General features: G+C 46.0%; 1 protein-coding gene across 1 annotated transcript in view; it reads left to right on the top strand.

Annotated features, from left to right (window-relative positions):
* Positions 1–253: 253 nt before the first annotated feature.
* LOC311329741 (receptor-type tyrosine-protein phosphatase S-like) overlaps positions 254–16,080 on the top strand; it is a 164,813-nt gene continuing 148,986 nt past the window's right edge. Inside the window, exon 1 of the mRNA XM_084461649.1 lies at positions 254–604. The gene's annotated coding sequence lies outside the window, so the exon portion shown is untranslated. The remainder of the gene's footprint in view (positions 605–16,080) is intronic.

Genomic DNA, 16,080 nt, shown 5'->3' with positions numbered 1-16,080 from the left:
TCCCACGCTCATTCTCCTGACCCTGCTTTTCTCCTTGGAGTCGAGCGCGAGGGTTTCAAATAACGCTCGGCCCCAAATCTTCCTCTGTTTCTCCTCTGCAGCCCGGTGTAGTGACACTCACAAGCGGAGGGTCACGTGAGCGCCGAGAGGCAGTGCTTCGTGGTTTTTTTTTGGGTAACGAGGGGGGCACTCGACACCCGTCTCCCCACCCCCCAGTCGAATGTGGAGGATTTAGGAAGAAAAGAGACCAAAACCTGGGACGTGGAGATAACAGTAGCGACAAATAGACGCATTTGGGAAATTATCGCACGGCTCGCGATGCCTTTGTTTAATTGTTGCGATCTAGCCTACTACAAGCGAATTCTCGAAAACGGAATATAAAGTCATAAGAACATGTAGTAGCATTGTCTGGCTCCATAGCCGACAAAAGCGCCTTTGGCTTTGCCTTCATACGGATTGGAATTATTTCTGCTTTTTTTTCTTTTCATAGATGCAAAGTTAACTCACTGGAAACGGGATTTTAAATTGTGTCCCGCATCTGACCCCCACAAACTAACAACTCGGAGGAGGGGGTTTGAAAATAGGCTTTACTTTCTGACGCCAAGTAAGTTTTTGTGTTTGTGTGTTTGTTTGTTTCAAAACATATAGCCAAGAGTATGGCTGATATGTGTTTTGATCAACAGTTTATGTTTAATTAGGCTGTTTAGAAACATTTCTAACATTTCAATCTCAGTACCGTTACTCGTTCTGATGCCTTTGTCCATGCAACAGCCTACATTGAAAATGCGACTTGTTTATCATGGGTTAACCCTATAAAATAAGTTTTGTCTTGAGCAGTGCATTGAAGGAGCCTATCTCAACTTCACCTATCGTCTTAGTTGTTAGGCCTGTAGGTTTCCCCATTATTCTGACCATTCGCTCTCTTATTATAGCATAGGCCTATGATATTGTCTAGATATCTCTTTAAAAGGTAGTCTAAACTACCCGGTTTAAAGAATTGCGATCATGGAGTTTGGGTTTGGGTAGGCTACCCTTCACGCTGTCCTATCTATTCCTATCTATTCCCATATAGACTGGTTAACCTATTCTAATCGTAATAAGACAACTATAATTAGGCTACTATAATGTTTTAGAATTTCGTCCTTTTAAAAAAAGTCGTGGCATTTGGTTGGTTGGTGGGTCTGTGAACGGACCGTGATGGTTGTGCCCTGGGGATATGCCAGCAGGCTATAACTTTGTTCACAACCACGGGCTTTTCGTTTTCTTTTACGTTTTGTGCTTTTCGACGTGAATGATGCGTCACATTTGCGAGCGATTTGGCAATTGATGGCAAGATACTGTGGAACTTCAATGACAAATGCGAATTTATAGCAAGCAGGGATAGGTTCACATCACCGTTTCTTCCTCAACAACGGCAAGCTCTGGTAGTAGGCTACGCTAGTAGCTTAACATCTCATAGCCTGCCGTGTTGGAAAGTGTGGGCACATTTCAGTTGCCCGTAGGCATTGATGAATTCCGTTCATTACGTATGTAGACCTATATAAGGTGAATAGGCCTACTATTTAGAATTGAACCCTTTATATTTCAAGGATTCCTTACGACAATTTAAGATTTAAACCTATTATAATTGAATCTACTATTATAAGGCAATGGCTCCTTGTGATGTAGGCTGGGCTACTATACACGTAATCTCTATAAAATATAAAACATTCAAAATATTGATAGTGTAGGTTACAGTTGCTCTTTTGACACAAACAATGCAAGTCTTCAAGAGCCTGTTATCAAGTTTCTGCTGCCACGCATTCTATTGCGTGAGGCCTGCCATAAATCTTGCATTACAATATTGAATTCGTGAGTTAACTTGAATAAATAAACTCATTTATAACGATGAGGCCCACATGTTGATTGTCAGTATTGAGAAAATGGCTCGTTCTTCAGTGTAATTGGACAACACCTAGCATGTCGAGAGGCTTATGTCAGCTGTGTCCAGGATCCTTAATGTTGGTTTAATTGAACAATTTATCACTGCTGATCACTGTCAGACGCTGTGGAGAAGAATGCAGGAGAATGCGAAGGAACACCCCAAGGCAGAAGCAGTGGACTGTGACCAGTGCATGTCAAAGCTCTGTCATTGCTTTGGGACAAATCACAAATCAATGCAATTGTGACTGACAATCCTTTAAGCAGTTGTAATGAATAGAAGTGCCTCAGTGATGAAAAAAGTTAATCTAAATCTTTGTTTATTGAAAAAAACGTTTGGATTGCCCCAGGCGTTTTTACTCTGAAAGAATGTTAATTGAATTGTGCCCCCAATATTTCTTTGGTACAAAGGTGTTCATAGGTATCCTCTGGGTTTTGAAATTCATTTCCTCACAATTATCAGTTCTGAGCTGTTTTATATCCCCTCACTCAAAAGTTCTACATGCATTTAGAAAGGCTAAAAGGAGGTGAGTTTAGCTACAGGCCTGTCTGTCTTTGTCATTCTGTATCATTTCATTCAAGGGCCTTGAAATTGTGTTTTTAAATTGCAACTAGATTCTGATGGTGTTTGGCTAAATACACCATTGGAAAGTTTATAGGTAGTTAAATGTGGTTTATATTAAACCTAACTATGATATTGTTACTACAGGTAGCCTATTACAATGTAGTTGCATTGCATAATACAGGCAACAAGATGTAAACAATCACCTCCAAACCATTATCTGCTAAACTATTGGTGTACAGGTATTTGTCTTTTCCAGAACCACAACTGCCCAGGCCTTTTCAGAATTGAAATAAAAAATAATAGAAAATATAAATGTAGAATGCAGATGTGCACAAGAGCAGCTCATCACCTGTAGAGCTGAACAGATCTCTCTGAAGCCCGGTTCACACCAGCCCATCAGCCAGCTGAGTGCCTCTGATGGCTGTAAAACAATTAACATAAAGTGCCATTGTCGTGGTGAGGGGCGTATTCACAGTTATTTACCACACCTGCACAGCTCATTCTGATCCTGCATGCGAGTGGCGTGAGTAGAGCCCGGTGGTGGTGGCGGCAGCAGTCGCCAGGATTCTAAACCATTTCTTGTCCTAATATGTTGATTGCGTTATGAAATCAAATTGGAAGCATTTCGGTAACATCGGGTCTTGCAATTATATATATTGCTCCTGAGCGCCTGGCGCAATGGTAGCAAGCGGGATTCAGAGTTATCAGAGATAGAATGAGAGAGAGAGGAGAGAGAGAAGAGAGAGAGAGAGGTGTGTGCAGTGCAGGGCGCCTTTACTCGGCCTTCTAATTGTATTTATTCTTCTTAATTTGTTCTGAGTGCTAAATCAGTGTTTTTCAATCACCGTTGGGTGCAATTTGCCCTCCGGTGAAAAAACCTGGCATTGTGTCTCGTAAAGGTGCCCTTTCTCCTTTGATGCCCGGATTAGCCATCGTTGTCGCAGCCAAGCGAGGACACCAAGCCACTTTCCTAATTGCAGGAGAGCAACAGGACAGGATGGTGACTTCACTGTACACAGTCTTTGAGATGGGTCATTTGCAACTTCCGGCTGCCAAGAATAAGAAATGCTATAAGCGAGTTTAACTGCAGTCACCTTCATGGTTAAATGTTACCCCTCTCCCCTGCTTCACTCCTGCTGTGTTGCCCCAGGGGACGGGAGATCGGGGCGTGTTGTGGTCAGTGGAGTTATTGACCGCTTGCTCAGACCTGTTTGCTAGCCTGGAGTTCAAATCTGCTGACAGACCCAGACAAAAACGGTCAGAGGAGAGCTGTGGCTACAGCCAGACGCTACAAAAAGGATGTTTACACGACGGCTCCTTGAACTCAAAGGTTGGCCCAGAACAATAGAGCACGCTCAGGGGTTGATGCACATTGTCAGATCAGATAAGGTATAAACTGTAATAGTGTCCAGCCCATCTCACACTCGGTTGCCCTCCCGCTCCCCTGTCCATTCCCAAAGACCTGGCCAGGGTCAGAACAAATCTCAAGTCTCCCAGGATGTGCATGTGGCACCGGTCTATCTGTCTGTCATCTCTGTGTGGACCTGGGACCATGACACACCACCACTGCCTACAATCCCATGTCTCCAGTTAGCAGAGTTTACACCAACGAATCGCTCCACCTACTTTGATGATGTGTTGATAATGGGTTTTACAGTGTCGGAGGTGTGTGGAAGTGTGTTGATGCTTATCCCTCCCTGCCCCCCCATACACACACACACATCCCCCTCCGCCTCCCACACACACCGCCCTGGGCCTAGCCCCCATCTTTTTATTTATGGAGTGAACGCAAACTGGTGTTTTCATGGAGATTCATAATTAACGCCCTGTCTGGACTAAGAGAGGCAGTGTTTGTCCCTCTCCGGTCCTCTCTTGAGCTCGCCGCTGGGCCGGTCTCCAGCTTGTTAAGTGTGATTACCAGCTGGCGTCCCCCCCCGATTGACGCCACTCCCCTTCGGGGCATCGTCACAAGGCAGGTCTGTCAGAAAGACACCCCCCACCCAGAAGTAATGACCCCTGTGAGGTTTCAGACAGGGCTGACACCCCATTCAAACGCCTGAGGGGACGCAGGCTGGCCATTGGGCTCGTTTATTTCCCACTTAGGGGTCCGCCACATGTGTCCTGTTGAGCAGGGGACTCCAGCGCAGCCTTGCGTGGTCCTGACACAGCCCGTCGTGTAAGGAAGCTTCGGGGATGTGCATGAATCTAGAAGAGACGTGTCGTAAGTGTATGTGGATATGCATAAACAAATTAGGAATATACAGTATGTCACAGAGGATGCTGTGCAGTTAATGCTCTCTGTTTTTGATCGTACAGTGGAGGCAGAAGGATTTAGTGTCATTTGGATAATTTCTGAGATTGTAAAGAACTTGTACATACAGAGCTTGAATAAGGCCCACCCCCCCCCACCCCCCATTGCTCTCTGTAAAGCACATTGTGTTGCCTCTGTGTATGAAATGCGCTCAAATAAAGTTTGATTTGATTTGATTTGAAGGACATGAACATAATGTACATCATTATGTAGGGATCTTAAGCCTTTGTTAGATTAATATAAATGTTACAAGAGACTACAATTGACCTATATGAAAGTCATGTATGCAAGTGCACATATATTTTGCATTGTAACAAATCATTTCAACTCTGTTTGCAGCACAGGCTATTACCCTAGTGCATCACCTTACCTTGCATACGAAATGGACCTATTTACAAAACAATGAATTACTTATTACCTCTTGCTCTTGGCAGTTCAGTGGTATAAAATGAGGCTCTGTTGGTGTGTGTGTGTGTACATGCTATGGAGAGGGCTATTCTGTGGTGTGGTGAGGATGATGCCAGCGGCTTCAGGCTTGTGAGTGGAGCTGCTGCCACTGATTAGAGTACAGGGACTGACAACAGTTGGGTTGCAGGTCAGATATCAACAGCCTGTCCGTTCCCATCAAGCTGGGGGGAGGGCTTGGTTTTTATGGGGTACGAGGGAGGCTGGGGGGAGGGAAGGGGGTGCATGGATTGGGGGAAGGGGAGGGGGGGGGTTGGGGGCAGGGAGAAGTGTTTTTTTTTTTTTTTTCATGCGCTAAAAGCTGTTAATCCCCTGGCTCTTTGTGTTGGAACAGAAAGCCCAGGGCAGGATGGGTAGACCCCGGCCCTTTCAGAACCCATGCCTTCTTTTGTTGTGATTTTCTCCTGAAATCGAGGGACATCTGGTATTGGGGATAGTGGCTGGCTGGCTGGGGGGGGTGGGGGGGCTCAGCTGGCCGGGGCTTGGGTGAGAGAGGGGGAGGGGATCTGCCAGTGAGAGGAGGGGAGAGTTGTCATAGAGAAGAAGGGGGGGGGGGGGGGGTGAACGATGAGAGTAGGCAGATAATTGATGGATGCGAGTAATTGTGTGTAGTGCAAGCATCAAAACATGGGCCTCTGGAAGAGAGCGAGAGGATCCGGTGAGGGAGAGGGGGGGGGGGGGGGGGGGAGGGAGGGAGAGAGAGGGATGGAGGGAGCTGGGGGGGGGTGGCAAGGGTGTCTGTGTGTGTGTGTGTGGGGGGGGGGGGGGTTGGCTGCTATGTCACATCAGTCAAGTCTAGCTGGGGGTTAAGCAGGAGTAACTACCTGCCTGTCAGGCCAATTGTTCATCCCCTTCCATTGGGGGATTCACGTCCTGGTTTTTGAGGGATGGCCCAGCGTAGTTCTGGATCCACCACCGTATGTGGGCCACTTACCAGTTGGAAACGGGAATATTCGCTATCTGAGGGGAGTGCAATGCTTGAGCTCTGGCTTGGTTAGTATTCAGATGAAGCCGAACCAGAAGACTGCTGTTGTCACGCGACTCCCTCTAAAAAGTGTCTCCTCCAATGTAATTCTTATTTCCTCTCTCTTTTCAGTCTGACACGGAGAAAATGTTTATTTCATATTAATAATCCCCCCCCCCCCTCCTCCCCCCAACAGTAATTACAGCAGAACGCCTTTTCAACTGTGTCGCGCCTTTTTGTTCCCAGAAGGCCTTGTACTCCAGTATGGATACACACATTACTGTGCACCAGTGGTGCGTAAACAAGAACGAGAGCGAGACGCATTTTGTCTCCTCTTTCAGCGCGCATCACCGTCTCATCTCTGCAACCAAGACAAGAAAGCGACGTGTTTGTCATACGCGGCGCATTGGCAATGCTACATCCTTTCAGCCACCCTGAAAGTCAGGAGGATGACATTTCTATGTAAACACTCTGTGCCCCTGCTGTACTCCCAGTGACAGGTAACAGAGAGGGGCTATAACCCCCCCCCCCCTCTCTCTCTCTCTCTCTCACACACGCACACACTTTCTGTTTTGGGAAGTCATCTTTCGCTTCAGACATTTGTTTTGGTAAAAGCTGGCTGATGGGAGCTGCCTTTGCCTCGCCAGGTGAAGCATTATTTGTGTGTTTGTGTGTGTACAGTAGCCTACTTGTTGCTTTCCTTTCTGCAAAGAAGAAATGTTTCCCCTTCTACCTGAAACATTTAACAAGGCTGCCTCAGACATTCTGCACTTTCTTCCTCACTCCTCCCTGTATCTTTCCTCACCGTTGAATTTGAACATGGCTGTTCTAGATATCAGTAGAATTTGAACATGGCTGTTCTTGATATCAGTAGAATTTGAACATGGCTGTCCTTGATATCAGTAGAATTTGAACATGGCTGTTCTTGATATCAGTAGTTATTGGGAAGGACAGAGCAATGGAGAATAAATTAATCAAGTCTTCAGTCTCAGTGTCGGAGGAGATAATCTTGATTAAAATGTGATGGTGCCTAGGGAGAATGACAATCCAAAAATTAGAAAAACAATAGTCCTCATTCCTGAAGGCAGTTAAGAAAAAGTTAAGAAGAAATTTCTTCTTAACTCCACTTACGAAGTTCCCGGGACATTCCTGAATGGTTTCTTATCTGGGATTTGTTTTTATTTAAGAACAGGATTTAAGAACGCAGAAATGCAGTCGTAGGTAGGCCAGATTGGAGTGCACCCATGTTCGCAAGGCTGAATTTATGAGAAATCTGAGGTGATTGCGTTCACATCAATTCTACAGACATCCTAGGCTTGAAATAATAATAATAAATATGAGAATAAAACGTTGAATTTGCACATGAACTTGAACATCAATCATGTCAAGTGGGAACCATAATCAGTGATCGATTACACTATTTAAAGGCCCAACTTTTCTTTTCTTTTCTCTCAACTTTTTCGGAGCTGTCTTGGGATTCTGTGTGCACACGACCCAGTAGTAAGGAGCTGGCGGGGCGTTAATGTATGCAAATTCAGGTGTACGAGAATGCACATTCAACTTAAAAAGCAGTGGCATTCCTCATTTGGGGGAGCACAGCCGAGAACACTTTGATCCGGCGGGGATCTTTCTTAGGGTTGGTCTTACGAAGTTCATAAGAAGACATTTAAGAAGTCACTTAAAAAAATGTTCAGGAATGAGGTCCACTGTGTTTGGGAGATAATCGCGATCAGATGGATGGGCTTAGTCCCACATACAGTATCTGTCTCATGCATGGCAGAATAGTGCTTTTAAAGATTTTTTTGTTTTATCTAGCAGTTTTCATAATAGGGCAGATTGTCTTCGGCAGTAAACTGCTTTAAACCTTTTTTTTCCTTTTCTAGGTGTGATAACAGTGGAGATTTGTGACTGGCAGTAGCTAATTGAAGGCTATAGGCCTCTCTTCCTTCTCCGGTGTAGAGATTAGAGAAAAAGACTAAAGACACCTTTCTGTTTTCCACTCCCCCTGTAATGGTCAGACTCCTCCACATTGCTACAACTTTAAATGTCCTGTTTTGACCTTGGCTTTTGCCATCGAGCATGCTGAGAGAGAATCCTGCTGGTTTATCTGGCAGAGTGGGGGAATTGGATGAACAGCGGAGGGAGAAAGGGAAGGTTTACAAGGAAATAAACACAGGGGTTGTAATCTTGGCCTTGTCTATTTGCTGTGGGATGTGAGGCGATAGCGTCGACAAAGCCTGCCCTGCTGGAGTTCAACCCGCAAGGGGGAGAGGGTGACTTCAGGCTTGGCAGAATAGAGATATGGGGACCTTGTCATATACAGCTCCGAATTTGGAGGGAGAATGTGTGGGTAGCCCTACTAGCGACTGTTAGGGCAAACTGGGATGCCGGGCTCCCACAGACCCCAATCTATAGTCTCCATGGGTGATGCTGGGGCTGAATGAAGGGACTAGGAGGGTAGAAAAAAGCAGGACGGGGGAGGGGGGTGCGGGGCAGCTGGATCCTGGCAGCCCTGGACTACCAACCCTGTCCTGGGGAGAGGGGTGCAGCAAGAGAGAGATTGAGAGAGAGACGGGAAGCCTGCTGGAACAGGAGGTAGATGGACAGACGTGGGGTCTATCATTTGCATGGAGATAAAGGTGTGCTAATGAATTTGAACCCCATTCCCTCCAGGGATGTACCATACGGCCAAAGGGAGAGAGAGAGAGAGGGGGGATGGGGGCGGGGGGCGGGCAGACTGTGTTTATTCTTAGCTATAGCTAAACTAGAACTGCAATGAGCCAGACTCTCCACACACCACAGGGGGCTCTTAACTTGGCAAGGCCCAAGATGGCTTCAAGATGGCTGCAAGATTGGCCTACAACAGAGATGCAGCTAATGTGTTGTTGTAGTCTAATGTTTGTGGTATTGGCTACTTTTGCTGTGTTCCAGTTGCCTGAGAAGTAGGAATTATAAGTTGTAAAGTCACTTCCGAGTTGACTGCATTCCAGAAACAAAAACCACTTTAGCCTCATCTTTGTAGTTCTAGCCAAGTTAGCCATTGTTAGCAATACCAGTTGATAACAACGCACTATGCGCTATTTTGCACATACCAACACTAACAATATTGCCCACTGCTAGAAGTTGGACAGTATTGTGTGTACATACTGTGTGTATTTAATCAGACACAAATAAGACAGAAGTGCTAATAAAGAGTCTTATTACAGCTTTCACTTATTGTTGATTCGCGGAGCAGCCATCTTGATTTGACGTCAGCAGCTGTGGTCAACCCCCCCCCGCCCTGAGTTAAAATGGCGGAAATCCCAGTTCAGGAGACATTTCTGATAATGTTTTTGACGAGGGACTTGAAAAATCCATATCTCCGATTTTAGTTCTCTTGTTCCTTTAAGTGGGTTTCTCACCACACTGACCCCATCTCAATGAAAGCTTTTCTTCGCTGAACAAAATTGGAGCGCCTGGATTGCCTTTAGCAAAAAAAAATATGTGTGTGTAGCCAAAGCCCCTCTCGCCTTATCTACCATTTGTAGCATGTTGTTGTACCACACACACAGAACCACCTCGCCTCAGGCATGCACCCCTGTGTAGTGTGAATAGTCTCTCCCCCAGGCAGTGAGGCTGGCTAGCTAATAAAGAAGTGGGCCCCACCATTATAAATCACAGAGGGGGCTTGTTCAGCCGACACCTTAAAGGGAATGGCATGGAAACAAGTTTGCAGCATAGGTCTGCCTGGTTTAGTGCAGACAGAGAGAGATAAAGAGAGGGAGGGAGAGAGACAGGGCTCTAAAAGTGATGGATGGTGGCCTTTACCTCTGTTGATCACTAATGGTTTCTGGATCTCAAGCAGGAGAACAGATGCATGTTGTAGGAATGGCATATTTACATTCATGGCAGGGAAGTCTAATTAGAGAGATTTACCCTTCATGCTTTCCGACTCAATTTCTACATCTAATGCATAGTTAGAGAGTTTTGGGATAGTCTTGGTTTCAACCGTCAAGAGATTTATCTTCCGACCTTTTTAGACCATGTAGATACAGTATGTGAGGGAAAATATGCCTATTCAAAGAACATACTTCTGTGTATTTTTGTTAGAAGCCCTTCACACTTTTCATGCAATCCTGTAGAAATGTTTCTGTATTTAGATAGGCGTGGAATGGTTTTAACAGTTTCCCACTGTAAATTGCTTCTACAGCCCATTGAGATCTCTTCAGAACCGCATAGCTTGCAATGTGCACAGAGAACATACTACTGTATATTAAAGGAATAGGAAGCCAGGAGGAACCTTGAAGAACCTTCAAGTGCGTCACATACTTCAAAGATGCATGCATGCCATATTGATGTTGTTTCCTTCTCTAGAGTCCATACATAAGCGATAGGATTTATTTGGGCAAAAGGCATACAGTGGCTTGTTGAACGGGGCCATAACTTTAGATCGTGTGTGTGTGTGTGTGTCTGCCTGTCTATTTCTCCACACAAAGGGTTGTAGTTGATATGAGTCCTTGGTGGGTAAGAACTTGGCCTGGCTTTGCTTCAAGAACAGGCAGGAATTTAGGAGTCATTTCTTGGTCCGGAGTAATAGTTTAGTGGATGTGACCCCTGTGGTTTACGCTGGTGCGTTTGAGCGTGGTGGGCGTGAGTCTATGTTGTGGTTATTGGCCATTGGCTACCATGACTAAGTGCCGTTGGAGAGTTCAGGCTCACACATAAATTGCAGTATAACTTTAGATATGCCATCTGGGTTGCTATCCATTCCAAGCCCATATTTGAAAATAAATGGGCTGTAAATTACAAAAAATACTGATGTTAACAAGATTAAGAATGTCCTCCAAGAAACATTTAATTAAACATTTTACCATTGTTTACTCCATGTTTGAAACAGTGCAGTGTTGAAACAACAAGACCTGATTTGACTGGTGGTTAACACATTCTGGATTTATGCTTATGAACAATTGTGTAGGCTGGCATGAAATATAAAATGTCTTACTTGTGTGTGTGTGTGTTTGTCTTTGAGAGAGAGTCTGTGTGTGTGTGTGTGTGTGTGTGTGTGTGTGTGTGTGTGTGTGTGTGTGTGTGTGTGTGTGTGTGTGTGCATGTGTGTGTGTGTGTGTTCGGCCAGGCAGAGAGGTGCCTCCCCCACAAAGAATGAGCTGTGAACAATGGAGAATTGTGTCCCCTTCATCTGTGGAGGTCAGGGAGTTGAGGTAGTGTTTGGGGCGAGCTATCCATCAGCCTCCCTCCACAGTCTACCGTGTGACAAGACGGCCTGCTCCTGTGTCATACTCCGTCCCAAGGTGACATTCATTCCCAGTTATTTTACATCCAATTCATTTTAGTTACTGAAACTCCTATCAACTGTAAAGCCCCTGAGTATATGAACAATAGCGCAGCCTGGATCTTGCCCTTCACGACCCCACAGAAGATAGCCAGCCTATGTCTTTATTACAGAGAGATAAAGATCCCTGGTAGAAGTTTAAAAAAAGAAGACATGAGTCATTGTTCACAAGCGCACCATGAGCTGTTATGAACCCACGCGCAGTCCATTCGCTCTTTCCCTTTGAATTGTGTCCAAAGAATGGGATATTTTTACCCGGAGCCTGTGGTATCGCTTGTTCTCGATCGGCGCAGGTCGTTAGCTGAGGCGATTGCGTGCACTTGACCCGTTGGCGCTGTGGCCGCGTGGGCACTGAGCACGGGACGCTCAGGAGGCACGGCGGGGATGGAGCAAGGGGTGTGCGCTGCTCACACTGCATGGAGGGGAGGATGGAGAGAGAGAGAGAGAGAGACTAGAGAGGAGGAGGTGGGTCATGGAATCCTGAGAGACTGAAGCTGCCAGCTCTGTGAGGAGCGAGGGGGGGATGGTGGAGGGTGGGAGGGAGGGAGAGAGAGGGAGTGGGAGGCAGAGAGAGGGGGAGAGAGAAGACTGTGAGACCATTAGAGAAAAGGAGGAAGGAGAGGATGAGTGAGAGGATGGACAGGGAGAAAGGTCCGCCTCATCTTTTGATGTGCTCCAATCAGATTTTAACGATGCTGCGGTTTCGCCAGTGGGCACGTGTGACCACTTCCCAGATTAGGACCGGAGCTTCCTGGACGTTGGGGGGCATTGGAAGGACACGCTTGGAACTAGCCCCCCCTCCCCCTCTCTCTCTCTCTCTCTCTCTCTATCCCCTCCCTTCCCCTACCCTAGCCACTGAGGGATGCAACGATGCAAGTGAAACGGCTTGGCTGTATTCAATGGCGTCTAAGGTCGGCGCCGGTGCCGCGCCACCTCACCTCTCCCCATCAGCGTTTTGCATATGCATGTATGGGTTGTGCCCACAGTGTTTATAATGGTGTTTTGAGGATAATCATTGCTCGTGGTGGACCTTGTCTCCCTCAGAGAGCCCGGCTTTGCAAACTCATGAACTATTTTGGAATAAGAGTAACCAGCTTGGACTTACAAAGATGAACCTTGGCATTTTCAACTATTCCTTTCTTAATTATTAGAATAAATCCACGACAGTGTGACCGCCGATGGGGGTTGGTGTTAGTGGGCGTTAATGACGGCAGATGTCCCACGGTGTATTCTGCTTAGAAGGCCTTATACGTACGTGTTTGGGAGGTGGAGGCAGGCTGGCAGGTTTATTCGCCTTGATGAGTTGTTGTTTTTGTTGTGTTTACTGGTCAGTCTTTCGGCTGGTTAGTCCATAATGCATAATGTGTTTTAGGACATCAGAGGAAGTGCATCTTTAGTGTTTTGTACTCCGTTTTGGTTACAGCTGAAGGTTTGTACTTTCGTCTTGCGATCAGTTCTTGGCGATGGCAGCTTGTCGATGTGACATAGTGAGTCAGTGGCAGGTGAACTCTTTGAAAGCACTCCTCCACAACTCAGGATGATGTCTTTTGACATGAGGCCAGTTCCCCAGCAGTGATGGTGTCAGCCAAGCTCTTCCTGACTTGACGCTCTGCCACGAGACGCCAGCACCCTCCCCTTTCCTGCCAAATCACTCCTGGGGTTTACTGGGAACTGAAGCATGATGGGAACTGGAGTTCTCTGATCCCCTGCAGTCCATATCAATCCTGATGTAGACGTTCCATGACGCCGCACGGGCAGCGACTGTCACCAGACTCTTGTCAGTTTTGTCCTTCATAAGTTGGCTCAGGTTTCACAGAACGCCATGGTTTTGAAAAACAAGGACTCTGCCCTGCATGCAAGCTCATCCCTCAGACAGCAGCATAAAGACTTTTGATTAGATTTGTTTTCTAACACTGGTATTCAGATCTTTGGAAAATAGCTTCATGTTTACGTTTAGGTCTCAGGGACAAAGAACGACTAGCGATGAAGCCAGGAATGTCGCCGCGGCGGTATGCTAGCATTTTTCCGCAGCTAACCTCGTTATAGTGTTAGTGTATCCAGTCAACACGCGTGCCCTTCTAATTTGCCTCCAGTGGCAGTGTCTGAAAGACCTGTGGCGCTCCACAGCGATCCGGGTGGCCTTCAGAAGGCATTTCTTTGTGTCATTCTTTCATGTGGCCTTGTTGTTGTTCTGTTCCCCTTCTCTAGCAGCCACATGGAGACTAAAACCACCATCATAAGTCATGTTGTTTGATGTAGGTTGCGAAACATGGAGATTTTTTAGAAGCCTGTGTGAGTCAGTGCAGGGGTATGTAACTGGAGACCCAAGCACTTGTAAAAGGGATTTTCGCTCATGTTTGAAGGGTTAGTCCAGACCCCATAGAAGTGATTTAGTGTAAAGGCACACACTAAAGCATGGATGTGGGGCTATACATGTGGTTACATATGTTTACGTTTTGTTTACTCCTACACAAGAATAGAATCGTTAAGACACCAGGTATTGCCATTTTGCGGAGAACGTTCATCCAAAGAAACTTGCAGTACATTGAGTGCATAGATTTTCAGTATGTGTGGGGTTCCCGGTGACCATGGAAGCAATAGCTGGAGAAGAACAGAGATTGTGTTCGTGGACTGAAATAGCCCAGAATTGAATAGCCTAGAATGGTCTTAGTGTGGGGGCATTCATTGCCTTTAATGTCATTTTTGTTCTTTTAAAAATGGCAAAAAGGGAGCAAGAATTCCACCTGTATTGTTCTCCCCGGAGTCATAGTGTTTTAATTTGGTCCAGCACCAGAGCGTGAGCCAGAGTACAGCAAACGTCTGCGGCCGCTGCCGCAGCGTAAACAAAATACATTTAGCATAATTGCACCTTTGGTGTAGACCTCTCTTCAAGGCAACATATTGATTTTCTCTCTCGCCCTCTCTCTTAGTTTTTCTTCTTTTGCTCTTTATTTTCCTTTTGCATTCCTCCGCTGAGCTCTGCTCTTGCTCAACTCTCTCTTGGCCTCGCCTCCTTCTCCTCCCCCGCCCCCCCCTCCCCGCTCCTTTCTTGGACGGCGCTCAAGTGGAAAATAGTAACATGAGTGGAATTCGATTACAGTAACAAATAATGCGTACCTTAACGACATGAAACCAGCCACCATCAATGAGTTTCCTTGTTCCATGAAAGGTAGAGCGTTTATGGAGAAGAGCCCGTGGCTCTCATGAGTCTGACCATGCAGACAGACAGACAGACAGACAGACAGACAGACAGACAGACAGACAGACAGACAGACAGACAGACAGACAGAGAGACAGACAGACAGAGAGGCAAAGCAGTAAAGTCAAAAGTCATTTGATGATTTGTTGCGGCCTGCTTGAACCATCTGCTGCAAAGCGGAGCAGCTCTACTCTGCTATTCTAACTGTAAAATTAGCTGATTAATTATAACAAAACGTACCGCGGCTTCAGATGATGAATTCAGTCACTTTCCGAGCTGGAAAGGGAGAATAGCATATCTGAGTTGGCACAGGCTTCTTATTAGTCAGGATTATTCTTGATTTGAACCCTTAACCCTTGGTCCAGCGAAGGTATTCGCATCACATCTTTTTTTTTTTCCTGAGAAAAAAAAATAGGATGAAATGCAATCATTTGGGGGCCTGCAGGGTTGTTTGAGCGCTGAGTGTGTCTGTCCTTAGAGCTCCTCCTCCTCCAGTTGTCTCTCTTCACATGTCAAGAGGAGGTGGTTTCATATAAATGACCTCAGGACATGTTATGCATTTTTTATTCATAGAAACGACCTGACTGTCTGTGTTTTTTGTGCCCCAGAAAAAAATCCATGTGTGTCTGACTGAGCGTGTTTGTGTGTGCGCGTGTCTCTCTCTCTCTCTCTCTCTCTCTCTCTCTCTCTCTCTCTCTCTTTCTCTCTGTTTGCCCACTCTCTGGATGGTTTCTTGTCTGGCATGAAGACAAGGCCTCCTGCTAGGATTAACCCGCAGACGATGCTGTACCTCTCCCTACCCCACTCACACACAAACACACACACACTCACACACACACACACACACACACACACACACACAGCCAATTATTCACACCAGATTACAATCAACCACATCCCTGCTCTCTATCTGAGGGGCGACAGATCGTGGCACGGGCTCCGAGACAGACTCACACATACGTACACACACTGCTGTCCTCTCTCTCTCTCTCTCTCTCTCTCTCTCTCTCTCTCTCTCTCTCTCTCTCTCTCTCTCACACACACACACACACAAGCACACATCTTATGCAAACATTCAGATACTGTACATATAGATCACGTTGGCACTAGATATAAAAATTATGTAAACAAAACATATGAATGTTCATTCTCATGAATGCAAAGTTACATAGCATGCTGTCTAAAGAAACTGGGACAAATACATACACTCTACATAATGTTCAGTCACCCATACATCGCTGTATGTGTATGTGTCCTTGTCTTGCATTTTTTATTTTACCCCTATTTTACGCATTATTATTCATTCTTATTTGTTCCTTGTCGGTGT

This window comes from Borostomias antarcticus, assembly GCF_949987555.1.
Source record: "Borostomias antarcticus genome assembly, chromosome: 3".
NCBI classification, from domain to species: domain Eukaryota; kingdom Metazoa; phylum Chordata; class Actinopteri; order Stomiiformes; family Stomiidae; genus Borostomias; species Borostomias antarcticus.
The sequence above is the reverse complement of the archived record's forward strand: the minus strand, read 5'-3'. Positions and strand labels throughout refer to the sequence as shown.